This window comes from Haliotis asinina, chromosome 4 (assembly GCF_037392515.1).
Source record: "Haliotis asinina isolate JCU_RB_2024 chromosome 4, JCU_Hal_asi_v2, whole genome shotgun sequence".
Taxonomy (NCBI): Eukaryota; Metazoa; Mollusca; class Gastropoda; order Lepetellida; family Haliotidae; genus Haliotis; species Haliotis asinina.
The window spans coordinates 73,489,003-73,504,431 of record NC_090283.1 but is presented as its reverse complement, the minus strand read 5'-3'; positions in this window follow the sequence as shown (position 1 = coordinate 73,504,431).

Below are 15,429 nucleotides of genomic sequence, written 5' to 3'. Positions count from 1 at the left end.
TGTAATCAGTGTTTTGACTTGTAAAGCAAAACTATTCTCCTCCTTGACGGACTCTTCTGCGTAGGTTATCGAACATCTCATTGTACTATACAGTTATGTTTTACAATGAACGGGTTATTCTGACTTAAGAAATAAAATATATAACCCCATATAAAACAAACAAATATATTTCTAATTTATTTTTGTATTCGATCTTTTTTGTATTTTTTCGTTTCAGAATAACAGGACCACAGAAAGCGATGAACGACTGCTATATGAAATTATCACTGACAGTAAGATGGTAGTGTAAGCTTCCACTAACAGGTAGGAATCCAAGTGGCGTTACCGTGCTTCCTCTGTTAAACGTCCGGGCATATATTTCTTTTAGACTCCCTATAAAATTCATTTCCTGGCAAAGACAACAACAGGGAGAGCTCCGTGCAACAGACTACCGGTGCTCATCTGATGTCGGGATATCATCAGCTCACTACATAGGGATAACAGGGCATTAGCAGACTTCCGCTGATCACATGACAGGATGCTCTGTAATCAAAGGAAGCTGTTCTGAAACCAGATCAGACGCCTAATGGGGGCTTTTTGGTACTCTTTACATTATGTTTGGCTTAATTATGTCGACCTCTTATCACAGGAGCAACAATAAGAAACATGGCAACATATATTTATACATCACAGTGCGTTGTTCTGTAGCTGACCACTGGTCAGTAAGGAGCCGTGGAGCCGTATAACCAAGGACAATAGTAGTTCACGATTCAGGATATTTCCTCAATGAAGGTCAAATATTTAGAAGGGTTAAATATGTCATGATGTGTGTCACCTCCTCTTCCATCTGTTGAATCGTCAGAATTTCAAGAACATTCGCCCCTGTAAAAGGGTACACGTACTAACCAGTGGATATAGAAATCACATTATCATCACATTGGAATGACTTCAGTAATATATGACCTTCTGATTAATATACTAGCATACAAAATCTAATTAGGTGAACAACAATTGAGTCGGCATTAAACCGTTATTCAATTAAGGTAGAGGCCAAAAATCTATTTTCATCAGGGACGCCTAGTGGTGAAAGTGCTCGCGCTTCCCCCGGACCCGTGTTCGAATCCTCGCGTATGAAGCTCATTTCTTGTGCCCTATCGTGACATAGTGGGAATATTGCTAAAAGCTGCGTCATATCTTATTCATTCACACTCTCTCCTGCCATGTCACAAGATGCGTTATAGCCACTGAATCAAAAGCTTTCTAAAATCAATAAGTAGTTTAAATGCAATAAAGGTAATTAATATTCTAGATTTCTGCGTAAATGTACTAGAGATCAGAGTGTTACCGCACGATGGCGATTCATTACGTTCAATTTAAAAGTAGTTTAATCTTAAATTGAAATCGTTGGTTACTGTCCTTTGTTGTTTTAGCGACTTGCCTTTATTTATTGTAAAATTAAAACTTGTTTCTAGTCACGATGTGACTGAAATATTGCCGATAAAACTTAAAATCCTAACTCACTCACTCACTCACTCACTAATTATGATGATGGGTAAAGGTAAAAAAACCCCAAAAACAAAAAGAACTTCCAAAACAACAACAAAAATGTAAATACCAAAACAAAACAAAGTTATCAAGCCAAAAGATACAAACAAAACAACGAAGAAAGTAAATAGACAAAATAACATTTAAAACAAGAGAAATAAATATATAGATAAAACTCAACCACGACCAAACCACTATTAACAAGACACAATTGAGCCTGTTTCACGTGCCTTTCATTTCACAATTTGTATTGCAAACGTACGGCAGGTGTACAGACTGCGAAAATGTCGCACGTCGTAATGACCTCTGCATCCTGAATGACAACAACAGGGAACAACGCAAATAAAATGGAGTGCTTGGGTTGCAACTGCACGGAATGTAAAGCTCGTTCACAGAGTGTATCAATTATATATCTTTTTCTCATTTACGGACTGGATACCCTCCATAGGCACATAGGCAGATCCAAAACAGTGCGCTTCCCCTACCCCCCTCCCCACCCCCACCCTTCTCAAAAAGCTGTATCCGCCCGTATTCTGACATTCTCAGTTGAAAGTATGGAGGAAACAGTTTTCTGGGTAAAGAACATCAAACTACAATAGGCTAGCTTCATTTGAGATTGAGGCGGTCTTGTCCGGCAAAGGTGCCAAAGAATAATAGCGTTTAGTAACACCAGATACTGGTAACGATAAACTGTAGCAAACACGAAATGACATCAACAGGTGAAAAAAGATAACAATTTACCTTAGTCCACTGCGATGAACCCAAGTCAAGCAGATTCCTTTATACGCTGAAAATCTGGGTGAAAAAAACGAGAATTAACTGTACCTCGCGCTGCCACCTGTGACTTGTCATTGTCTCTGTAATCACACCTGTTCTCGATGTGAAGACCTTGCCTAGCAACAGCTAGGTGAGAGACAACGGGGCTGGTCACACCGCTGTATCCAGGAAGGGCAATTAAGCTTGTTCATGTTAAATAATTACCGTTACTCTCTCTACTGAATACCATTATGCGACAAACATGAATCACTGTTAATGCTGTTATATATCATTACGTGTAAGGGGAATGGTGTCTTTTCAGTTTCTACAGGTAGGAAAATTGTAATCAATATCGGGGTTGTCCTCAGATCATCACATGGCAAACTCGTGACAAGGACACGAGCACCAGGCCGTGATAAGTTGGCAAAAACAACTCTGGTAAAACTCGATTTTCGACATAGGTACGAGTTATGCCCCAATTTCACATGTTCATTACAGACAGATATAGCTAGAATATCATATAACACTATTCATTAATCACAGATTGATTTCGTTTGTTTGTTGTTTAACACTGCACTCATCAATATCCCATCTTTATGTGCGTGGCGGCGGTCTGTAAATTTTAGGGCCAAGCAACCCACTGATCAACAGCATGAGCATCGTTCTGCACAAATGGGATAGGATGACATGTGTCACTCACGTCAGCGAGCCTAACTACCATTCTATGTTGTTATATAATAAAGAAGTTATCAGCCATATTCTCGTCTCATACACCCGATCCTGTTAGTCTCTTCGTATGACAAGCACGGGTTGCTTGAGTTACCCCATGTCAATCCGTGAACAAAGCGATTTGATTCATGCGAATGACTAATGTGGTCTCTTTTTCATGACAGTCCTAAGATATCATTAAAGATTATATCGGTAAAGAGCCCATATATGTGTGTGTGTGTGTGTGATTTACGACATGAGTACACGCAGTCTTCTGTTCCCAATGGGAGAAATGTTTCAGTCGGAACATACAAGACATGTAATTAAGAATATATCGGCTGAGTAATGTTCGAGAGAAATGCGTAAAGAGACTTGTATTGTCTGTAATTCATTTTAGAGAATAGTGTGTCTTATTTTTCAGGGGAACCGAACAGAGACATGCCAATTAACACTTGTCAGGAATTCCTTGATTTAGACTATCAGCTGTCCGACCTTTCTTTATAGGGCTCTACAAAGGGAATATGTAGATATAAAAGTAAGAGTAAGTGTTCATTTGATCACAATGTGGTTTTGACCCGTGAAGGTCTATGGTAGAATAGGCCTTCAGCAACCCATGCTTGCCATAAAGGCGACTATGCTTGTCGTAAGAGGCGAATAACGGGATCGGGTGGTCAGGTTCGCTGACTTGGTTGACACATGTCATTGGTTCCCAGTTGTGCAGATCGATGCTCATACTGTTGATAATCACTGGATTGTCTGGTCCCGACTCGATTATTTACAGACCGCCGCCATATAGCTGGAATATTGCTGAGTGTGACATAAAACTAAACTCACTCACTCACAATGTGATTTGATAATGCTCCCTCTTTTTGTAAATTCAGAGATACTGAAGGTTTATTTGTTCTTGGATTTTTTTTCTGTCATTGCCCGCTGACTTGCCGCTAATATCTGTCTCTGGGAGCTGCACAGATAGATGAAAGAAATCTGATCGAATATGGCGTTGATCAATGCCCACAGCTCGTTTCGCTGCGTCTGCTATATACAAATTATGGATTTGAAAGGGGATATCACTTGAAATTAACATGGACGTGTGTGAAACGGGAATCTGACGTCACAGAAACAAATGTGCTACGTCTGGTATCCTTGGCGATACCTATTTATATATAAATGGACATTAATTAAGCTACAGCAGTTTTTTCTGTCACTGTGAAACTTCAATAAACTGGTACCTTAAATGAAAGAAGATTTTCCATATCGCATCAACATTGTATTGAAAGAGTTGAGGGCAACATAGCCAGAATCACCATCACATAATCTGGTTTATTTGGTGACCTGCAGATTTGGAAAAAGACGTCATTTCAAGCAAAACCATCACGATTTTCACTTTTCTTGCATTCACTGCCAGTACGATGCTTATGTTCTGTTCACGGAATAGAGGAATTAAGCTTTGCAAGTCCAAATACTGACTTCCCATCATTATCTCGTGGAGCCTTTCTCCAGCAAATTAACTCCTTTAAGACGATTCAAAATCTCTGGATTTGATTTTGAGGAATTGCTTGTCCATTCCTCGTGGCAGCAATCTATTGGGGGTCTTGGCAGGTAGGGGTAACATGATTCACAGATGCTCAATAGGGTTGAGATCTGGACCGGATTTCTCGAAACAAACATGAGTTTTACTCAGATTTCAAACTGATTTTTTACAATTTGAAACAGCCGAATTGTTAACTCAGCTGCATTCGTAAAATAAACAACCCGAAACCTAAGTAATATATCCATAAACCCATATTATCTACTGTGTTTTGCGTTTCAGTTCATTCTGGGAAATGCATTTTCTCAAATTTGAGTAGAAATTCTAGCTGAAGTGAAAACTCAGTCTAGAGGATAGTTATCACAATGTGGAACATGAACCTTTTCAAGGTTCTCCTGTCGATACCGAGGCCCATTGTAGTCATCCCGCATCGTAATCAAGTCCATCTTGCAACTCAAGACAATGCATCCCCTTACTAATTGACCTGTCCTCAAGTTGGATTAATGGACACAGTGCTTCTCACGACTTTTTCATCTGAAAACCGTGAAAATCATTCGAAGTGATTGATGTTTAACGCACACATGCACCGATAGTATGAAAACGTCTCGCTATGCTTGTCAGATATGAAGTATGAAAAATACAAAAGAAATTCCGAGATTGTCAGACGAACAACGTAAGAGGGCATTTTAAAGTTCAACATGGGGGCCACACACAGACAAGGACATTCATTTGTTCCCGTAATGGTGTCACCAACGTGGATAAACGACTCGGCACAACTGGTCAGATATATTAGACACAAATCAGATCGATGGTAACCGCATCAGTGTCGCAGACTGACATGGAAGAGAACAGTATGACTTTGGCAACATCGTGATTTACAGCGTGTCTTTTTCGTTGACGTGAGTAGGTTCCGCATATTTTGTGCAGATGACAGACCCAGCGTATATACCGTCGTAAGCACACACGAACAGGGTGTTTCTGCATCTGACTGAGCGAGTTTGGGCTCCAGAAATACAATCAAACATTGTACCTATGTAGGAAATTGGACGCGTGACGACAACAAGGCTACCCCACCACCCCTTGCATCCCAAAGCCGTGCCCTATGGGGTGGAAAGCAAACACCATTGGTAACCTCAATGCCCCCAAATCCTACATCCAGTCGTAGTTCCACATATTCGCCAACATCCACAGGGTATACGGTTCCAGCATCACAATGCCATGCACTACACTGCCAATGTCCTTGTGGACGTCTCAACTAACACCGTTCATGTGTTACTGTGGTCGGTATGCTCACCGTACTTGTCGCACATAACCTTTAGATACCATGAACAGACGGGAGGAGATAACATGTTCCAAACACAGGACAAGAACTCAGATCATTAACGTCATGCAGCGACGTCATCGGTTGATTGACAGGTTCGATACAATGACGTAAGTGGGTATGGTTAGCTTTTAGCAATATTCCATCAATACCATGTCTTGGACACCAGAAAACGGGCTCCACATTGTACCCAAGTGGGGAATCGAACCCGTGTCTCCAGAGTGACAAGCCAACGCTTTAACCAATAAGCTACCGCATCGTCCCCTCGCTTACATGCAATCAAGCCAATGGAGGTCTCAAGCATTAAGTACCGGGACGACAATATCTCCTCACAATGGCTGTGGTCAGCAGAACATTTTACTGGTGTTCAAAAATTGATACGTGTTCACCTTGGCTGATTCAATTTGCTATTGAGTGTACGGAGGTCACCACTGACATACACGAACACATATCTGTCTTAAATATACAGGTTACTTTGTATGTGTTGTGTTCATTGTCAACAAGTGAGCTGCAAACATAGTGCCTAGTTTCTTTTGGGCGTCAGTTCAGCTGCTTAAGCCATGGCAAAATCCGTCCATTCTAATTAACCACTAAACAACCTTATCTGCAAACAAATTAGTGAGAGGATCTCAGAAATCTTATGAGTTTTCAATTAATGTTGAAGACAGTATTACACCTGGGTTCATTTAGTTCACAGACTCTCTCCTTACAGAGCACTGAAAATTGATTCTGATTAGGACGATGCCACAGACTTCCGGGACACATATCCAGTTTCGCCAATTCGGGTGCTAATTTCTTCTCATCAGTAACGATCGTAGGAAGGCATCACTGGTAGTGAATCTTGGTGTGTATCTTGTAGTAGAAAAACAGTGTCAGATTAATGTTAGTGGCGTGACGATTCATCGATTCGCATCGATACATCGATCCATGCGCCGTCGGCACAGTGTATCGATACAATGATTTACATTGTCATATATCCTAAAACGATACGTCGAATGGGCCACGATACATCGACTTTAACTTTGAATATCGACGAATCGCGATATCTATCAGGATATGCCGTTTTCAACGATGTATGAATTAGCGTCTACCCGGCGGCCCGCTGCTTGATAGTTACATGGCGGGCTTACAACTTCATTTCATACCCAGCCCTGTGGGCCACTTCATTTTCCAAGGGTATGTATGTGACCATGTCATTGACTACAGGAAATATTTCGAAAATAAGACACAACTGTGGAAGCCAGACGACGCATGTATAGTTCATAATCAATCAAACCATAACATCCACAGATCACTCTGCCAATTTATCTAACACTAATTGTGCTTGGTCTAGAGAGTGATTTCAGCCAATGAACAATGTTGTTCCTTTATGTTTTTCTGATTCAGATGGCAGTGACACTAAGTGAATGTACAGTGTACACCAAGTATTTTTTAATTTTGTTTTGTTTTGTTTGTTTTCTTAAACGATTTTGCACATGTTTTAGTTTACCTCACTACAAGTAATTCATTAATTACACTATTTCATTAATTACATTATTTCACTAATTACATTATTTCATTAATTACATTATTTCATTAATTACATTAACAGGGCCGGCAACATGTTTCAGTTATCAGCTCTGTGGGCTTGCATTGTTTTTTATGGAGTTTCATACACTGATTTTAAAATCAGCACAAACTTCATTCTGTTATGACTGCGTACACAGTATCCAGCAACATGCAGATATTAAAGATGGTTTGGATCCATGTTGCCTGTTTGTAACAGCATAGTGTTTTATGCATTTTGCTATTGTTTTTTTTTTTGTTTTTTTTTGGGGGGGGGGGTGGTTGTTTGTTTTTGTAAAGTTCCTTTTTCAGTTGTGGCTATCTCTTTCATTTAAACATTGTTTTTGTTTTGATCTTAAGGTGTTTTATCTTTTGTGTCAGAATTAAAGGCTTTAGTATCGTAATACGTAATTTATAGCGCAGATGAAGTGCACGATACTTTGGCAATACAGAGTCGTTACTGAACTTTTAGTATCACCGCAGATTGTATGCCAATACCAGCACTAATTAATGAGAGAGCAAAGTAATGCAGGTGAAATCCTCGAGCCTGGGTATGGTACTGACAAACCAACAAACAGCATCTGGTTCGAACCCTCGACAGTGATTTGAACCCTCGATCGCACGTTCCAGACGTGCTCAAGGTACGCAACTCTGTATTGCGAAATGAGGCATCACACCCCTTCAGTCTGTGATCGGAACCGTATCAAGTCAAGTTGCCTGTAAATAGCAATTACATTCTTAGAAACGATCAAACGTACAAACAATCAAATGTACAACCCGGTCTTACACCCAGTCATTTCTTCCGGATACGATTATAGTGTTAAACAGTCTACTTGACGAAGTAATTCATGTAAGTTCCTTAAGTGGTATTTACGAGTTGGTATGATTTAGAGGAACACTTTTCATGGATAGCCAACTTATTTATTGCTGTAGATACGACGTTTCGGGGTAGATACTAACACCGTTAGCAATTGTCTGATCCTAACACCGTTAGCAATTGTCTGACCCTAACACCGTTATCAACTGTCTGATCCTAACACCGTTATCAACTGTCTGATCCTAACACCGTTATCATTTGCCTGATCCTAACACTTTTATTATGTGCTTGACCCTAACACTTTTATTATTTGCCTGATCCTAACACCGTTATCATTTGTCTAACCCTAACACTTTTATTATTTGCCTGATTCTAACATCGTTGTCAATTGTCTGATCCTAACACTTTTAGCATTTGCCCGATCCTAACACTGTTATCATTTGTCTGATCCTAACACTTTTATTATTTGCTTAATCCTAACACCGGTATCAATTGTCTGATCCTAACACCGTTATCAATTGTCTGATCCTAACACCGTTATTAATTGTCTAATCCTAACACCGTTATCAACTGCTTAATCCTAACGCCGTTATCAGTTGTCTAATCCTAACACCGTTATCAACCGCTTGATCCTAAGACCGTTATCAATTGTCTGATCCTAACGCCGTTATCAATTGTCTGTTCCTAACACCGTTATCAACTGCTTGATCCTAACATCCTTATCAATTGTCTGACCCTAACACCGTTATCAATTGCTTGATCCTACCACCGTTATCAGCTGCTTGATCCTAACACCGTTATCAATTGTCTGATCCTAACACCGTAATCAATTGTCTGATCCTAACACCGTTATCAACTGCTTGATCCCAACACCGTTATCATTTGCCTGATGCTAACGCTGTTATCATTTGCCTGATCCTAACACCGTTATCATTTGCTTGATCCTAACACCGTGATCATTTGCTTGATCCTAACACTTTTATTATTTGCTTGATCCTAACACAATTATCATCGGCTTGATCCTAACACTGTTATTATTCGTTTGATCCTAACACTGTTATTATTCGTTTGATCCTAACACTGTTATTATTTGCTTGATCCTAACACTGTTATCGTTTGTTTGATTCTAATGGTATTAGGATCTACCTCGAAAAGTCGCATCAAGTGCAATGAAACACTTGTCTATCTGTAAAAAGTGTCCAACTTTGAAGTAATTCATGCACGCCCATTAAAAGCAAATATACATGTATTCTTAATAAATCAATCTGAGGAATTATCAACAACCGAGACATAAAATATGATTTAGATTCTGCCAAACTGACCTGGCTCCAGCGACTTAAACGCTGATAAGTTCAGGCTCCAGGTGTTAGATATGCCATAGAGTACATTCATGTGGTAAGCATAACCGCACTATCCTTCTTCCACAGACACCGCTGACTTCAAATACTGGTCTACGATAACTTGATAACTACATGAAATGCAAGATAACCATGTACGATGAAGTGACCTAGCTTCAACATGCGGGAGCAATCCGGACGAAGCGTACAGAAAATATATAATACCCACGTGCAGATTACCAGTTAGATCATTCGTAACATTCCGGCAAACCGGATGGCGTCTTCTTGTGGGTCACGGAAAGAGACGAATAGTTACGAATGTAGATCTGGGGGAAGCACTCAAAACTGAGTGAGTGAGTATGGTTTTACGCCGCTTTTACCAATATTCCAGCAATATCACGGCAGGGGACACCAGAAACGGACTTCACACATTAAACCCATGTGGTGAATAACAAGCGAACACTTTAATCACCAGGCTACCATGGTACGTGGATCAGATTCATCCCAGGAACCAGCTGAAATAAGAGGGTAACTGCGCGAACACACAGTTTCCAATACAGGATTTGTATCCGTTTTGCTTGGTTGGTTATGTTGTAGCATGAGATATATAGAGGGTACTAAACGACCTTCCGTGTAATACCATTTTTAGTGAACAAGTTGATGATTTGGTATCAGACGAGCGAAAGCGAGTTTGATACTAAATCTTTAACGAGTTTAATGAAAATGGTATTTCACGGAAGCGAGTTTAGTATTCTGTTTATTACTCGCCAACATAAATTGACAGAAACTGCGGCGAAATTGGCTACAGTGTGACGACTCTCAGCTTTCAAGTCAAGCAAGGTCTAGTAAAATCGCGACATCAACATTAGCACTGTGACGTCAGAACTTTAAACCATTTTGACGTCATAGGTCAAGCGGTATTACACTAGTGTAAGATTGAAGTGAAAATATTACACTGTAGTATCTTCAACGGGCGAGTAATAAATTCCAGGTACACGGCGGCAGTCTGGGCCAGACAATCCAGCGGTCAACAGCCTGATCATCTATCTACCCAAGCCTGACCACAGAGGCAAGTCACGCTCAGAAACGCTGTTGATCTGGGTTCGAGTCACCATATGAAATGAAAGAAGCCATTTCTGGCGGCCCCCGCCAAGATATTTCTAAAGGCTGCTTAAAGCCATATATGGAACACATGTATCCCATGCGGTAGCTCTTTGGGGACTTTGTTCGCTATATGCCGGGCAGTGACTAGGTACCCGGCAGAATAAATGGTAGTATGACCGTTAACCTGACAGCTTAGGTGTTACACATCCAAAAGAACTACGACTAAAAATAGAGTGCACACTGAATTTGCAATCTGAATTAGGTGCCTAAGGATTACCCTTCGCATTTTTGTTGATATCTATTGCAAGCTATACAAACATAAATGAGCTGAAAAATACTTTGTAAACAATCTGATCTCACAAACCCCCAATCTTCAAAAAAGTACACGGTTGTTTCCAAATTAGGGAGCGTGTGTTTGGGTATGTGTGTTGACTCTGCAGTGTACACAGGCTCATTAACCCTGACAACACTTGAGTTTAAGTTCTCTGCACACGTCGGAATATGAACTGATAACAACGTGATTATCTACACTCCACAGATGAAATATTGCGTAGTGTATAAGACTAGAAACTAAAATCCAATCAAGAGGTTTACCCTAGTTGTCAACGGTCTTAGGGAGACAACTTTGCAAGGACTATGACAGTGCGCATTGCTTATCTTGTGTTAAGCCTTCACCGATTTTTCTATATTTTTAAAATTATACTATGCGTTTATAATTGTGCTAAAAAAAATAACGTGCGCGAGGTGTAGACATAAAACAACACTAATTTATTGCGCATGTGTCTTCAACAAATACGAGTGAGTTAAGAGGAGAATGTACGTGATAAAACGAGCTGAATGCGGCTGGACGCCATCAGGACGAAGGTTGACGAATATACACGAGCGTTGTGCTCGTAAATTACGGAACCTGCTTTTGGGTGAAATATGCAAGTGGAAATATCAACTCTGGTTTACGACCTCGAGCGGTTCAGTTGTGGTAAAGGCGGCTGCGCATGGACAAAACAAGCTTGCAAACAAGGGCTTACAAACGTGTTAAAACAGGACCAATATATCTTTTCTTTTTTTTCATTTGTCGGCGATTTTGTGGAAGACGCACATATATTGGACAAAAATAGTTAGGGATATATGTAAATTTTGAAGTGATAAATAATGACCTATTTAGTAACTGACACACTGATGAAATATCAATCATAAAAATAGCAATATCCCTAACTTATTTTCTCCAGTATATATCGGTTGATATCACTGGTTCTTAACTATACAGCTTGTTAGACGAAATATTGGGGAGAAAAGAGACCTCTTTTCAAATAGTTTTCAAACTTTAAGTACTAGCTTTCTAACTAGTTTCATAATTTTCACACACAAAACGTACATACATATATTTTGGACATGAATTCACAAACAGAATAGGACTTGTGGCCGTATGAATGACTTTTGACCATTTTCATGAAAATATAACTCGTCAGTGGCAGAAAGCAATCAGACTTGCGTATCCTATGCAACAGAGCCCAGAGGGCGTAAAAGGTATACATATATAACGGTGAAAATTATAAAATGTATCTTGGCACCAAGAATTCTACACAACCGATAACACCTACCAGTCACAGAATTCGACACAAAATGTAAGTGTATGTTGAACTAAATATGCTTTATGGTTCAACTTCTTTATTATACAAGGTCACAACGTTTCGAGACAGTTCCAAGGTTCCAAGGTTGTGACCTTGTATAATAAAGATGTTGAACCATAAAACATATTTAGTTTGATTCCACCAATTTCTAAAATGCCTTTGAAACAACTCAAGTGTATATTGCTTGACGAGCAAGAAAAATGTTTTTGGAAATGTTTTCTTTTCAGCCCTTCGCGCCTAAGAACTTAATTCTGACCCCCGAGTTGCATACATTGCGCTAAATACCATGCCCCCATACTCTGAATGCATACAGGTGTAAGACACCGTTTCGATTTGTGAGGAGCTGTCTCCCTTGCTTGTGCTAGGAGCCGCAGACATGTTGATTCGAATTCCCGTTAGGTGATACTGATGCATTGTGTTAATGAAGTTGAAATAGGAACATCTGTGCGAATCCTTCAACACTGTATTGACATGTTCAGGTGTCCAGACTCCTTTTTCGAAGTGACTCTTTCCTTTCAGTTGCCCTCAAATGAACGAACATTTTTGCAAGAAAAATATGTACCTTAGATCCTCCACCTTCTTTCAGATTGTGTTATATCTTTTAAGTATAAACATTCATACCAACCTACACACTCATATACTTAGATAGATAGATAGATAGATAGATAGATAGATAGATAGATAGATAGATAGATAGATAGATAGATCGTGAGTGAGTTTAGTTTTACGCCACACTCAGCAATATTCCAGCTATATGGCGACGGTGTGTAAATAATCGAGTCTGGGCCAGATAATCCAGTGATCAACAGCATGAACATCAGTCTGCGCAACCGATGACATGTTTTAACCAAGTCAGCGAACCTGACCACCCGTTAGTCGCCTCTTACGACAAGCATAGTCGCGTTTTATGGCAAGCATGGGTTGCTGAAGGCCCATTTTACCCCGGGACCTTCACGTGTCAGATAGATAGATAGATAGATAGATAGATAGATAGATAGATAGATAGATATTTTATTCAAATTACACCTTTTCACCTCACAAGATTATATATGAATTAAATATGAATGAAAACGTGAGCCACCCAGTGTGTTGGTGTGTATATTTGCTCCAGAAATGGGATTACACATTGGGGGAATCGAACCCAGTCCTTCGCCGAAACGAACGATAGCTTTAACCACAAGACTACCACACCGAACCGAACCAGTTTTGTGACGAAAACTGTTTTGTTTACGCAAATATTCCCTTGCAATCCTCCTTGAAGATATGAAAGGACTGAAGGCATTGTGGTGGAATTCGCTGGCCATGGAAATAAATAAATACACACATATAATAACAGATTACTATTAATCATCTCCAGTTTGTCACGCATGGGATTCATAACTGTGACTGTTGTTTAGAAACATCCATAAGTAGTTCACCAGAGATGTAATGAATTGTTTAGAAGTACGGTACTAAACTGCGGTGGCCGAAAGGGGACATCGCGTTCTCAGCTTTAGTTACGGTAGCAGACAAAACCAAAACACGAGACGAGAAAGCAACACCTTGTCTCTTGTTATCTTTTTGTCGCGGTGGTAATTGAAGGTGACAAAACTATGTCCACTATTAAACTCTGTACCCAACATGCCTGATAGGATCTTTGTATATTTAGCGTGGTTCGCGATGAAATCAACCAAATAGCCAAGCTTGGCCACCCGATCCAATGAGTCACGTCTTACGAGTGTACTTGTAATGACTTTGTGCCAGTTGTCCCGGTGATTGATAGTATGAGCATTGACCCGTGCTGCTGAGATATGTCAGTAGTAAATAATAGAAGCCGCACTGTCATAGTACATTGGTTGCTGTAAATCGAACTAGCTGAGTGTGTTCGTGAGTTCAAGAGTTCTAACAGTCCGACTGCCATAAGTGGGATTATATCACTGACTTTGGGTACTATATGTCATGTCACTTTATTTCCTGTGGAGACCAGCGCGGGGTACTGGGGATCTATTCTGTTCCTAAATCCCCTGTGAAAACCGGCATGGAGTCATGGTGGGTCTTTTCTGTCCCTAAATCTCCTGTGGAGACCAGCATGGGGTACTGTTTATTCTGTTCCTAAATCTCCCGTGGACACCAGCATGGGGTACTGGGGAGACCAGCATGGGGTAGTGGGGATCTATTCTGTTCCTAAATCCCCTGTGGGGACCAGCGCGGGGTACTGGGGATCTATTCTGTTCCTAAATCCCCTGTGGAGACCAGCCCGGGTTCCTGGGGATCCAGTCTGATCTCTTTAGGGAGATAGGGTCAGATTCGTCGCGAAATCATTTCCGGATGAAGTACTGTAATAAAGATTCAAATACCGAGATCACGATTTGAAATAATGAGTCTACAATGATTACACAGTCCCTTTAATAAAAGAATAAAATGTTACGTTTCCTAATTGGGATTCAACAGATTACTAAGACAGTGAAATCCCAAACATGTAATACCATGTTAAACATTCACTACAGTGTAGTATAGTCTTTACCTTGAGAGATACAGAAACATGCAAAAAGTTATTCGAAGACTTGACATAATTTCCATGGACTTACATGTTATTTCGGTGTAGCATAAATAATTTTCATGAAGTGAGTTTAGGGTGGATCTTTGTCAAATTCAACTGGCAAAGTGGAAATCATCCATGCTCAGCGCACATAATTTCAGTTCAATTTTTACCAATAGTAACTAATGACATCACATTTATCAACATACCTGTGGTTCCACAACGCACAATCCCAGATTCCGCCATGATAAGGAGTTCACGGCACTGTACACACGTTGATTAAATTGTCGCAATTCCATAAATAAGCAAAGGAAAATTAAATACAAATTATGTGACTGTAGGCAAGCTGATTCCCCACAAATGTGGAAAATTTGATTTGGGTCTTACAAAAATAAAATTCATGAAAATTATTTATGCCACACTAAATTAACACGTAAGTCTATGGAAATTACGTCAAGTGCCAGAATATATACTTTTTGAATGGGTCTGTATTTCTTTGCGTGCGTTCAACGAAACTGAAATGGCCCGCTAAAAATATCACTTGATACGGCAAACGGGCAAACATTCATTGCATTCCAGTACCAGTTACGTGTTCAATTTGACATAGGTATACGACGGTCGTTCGTCAGTTTCACAAACACGG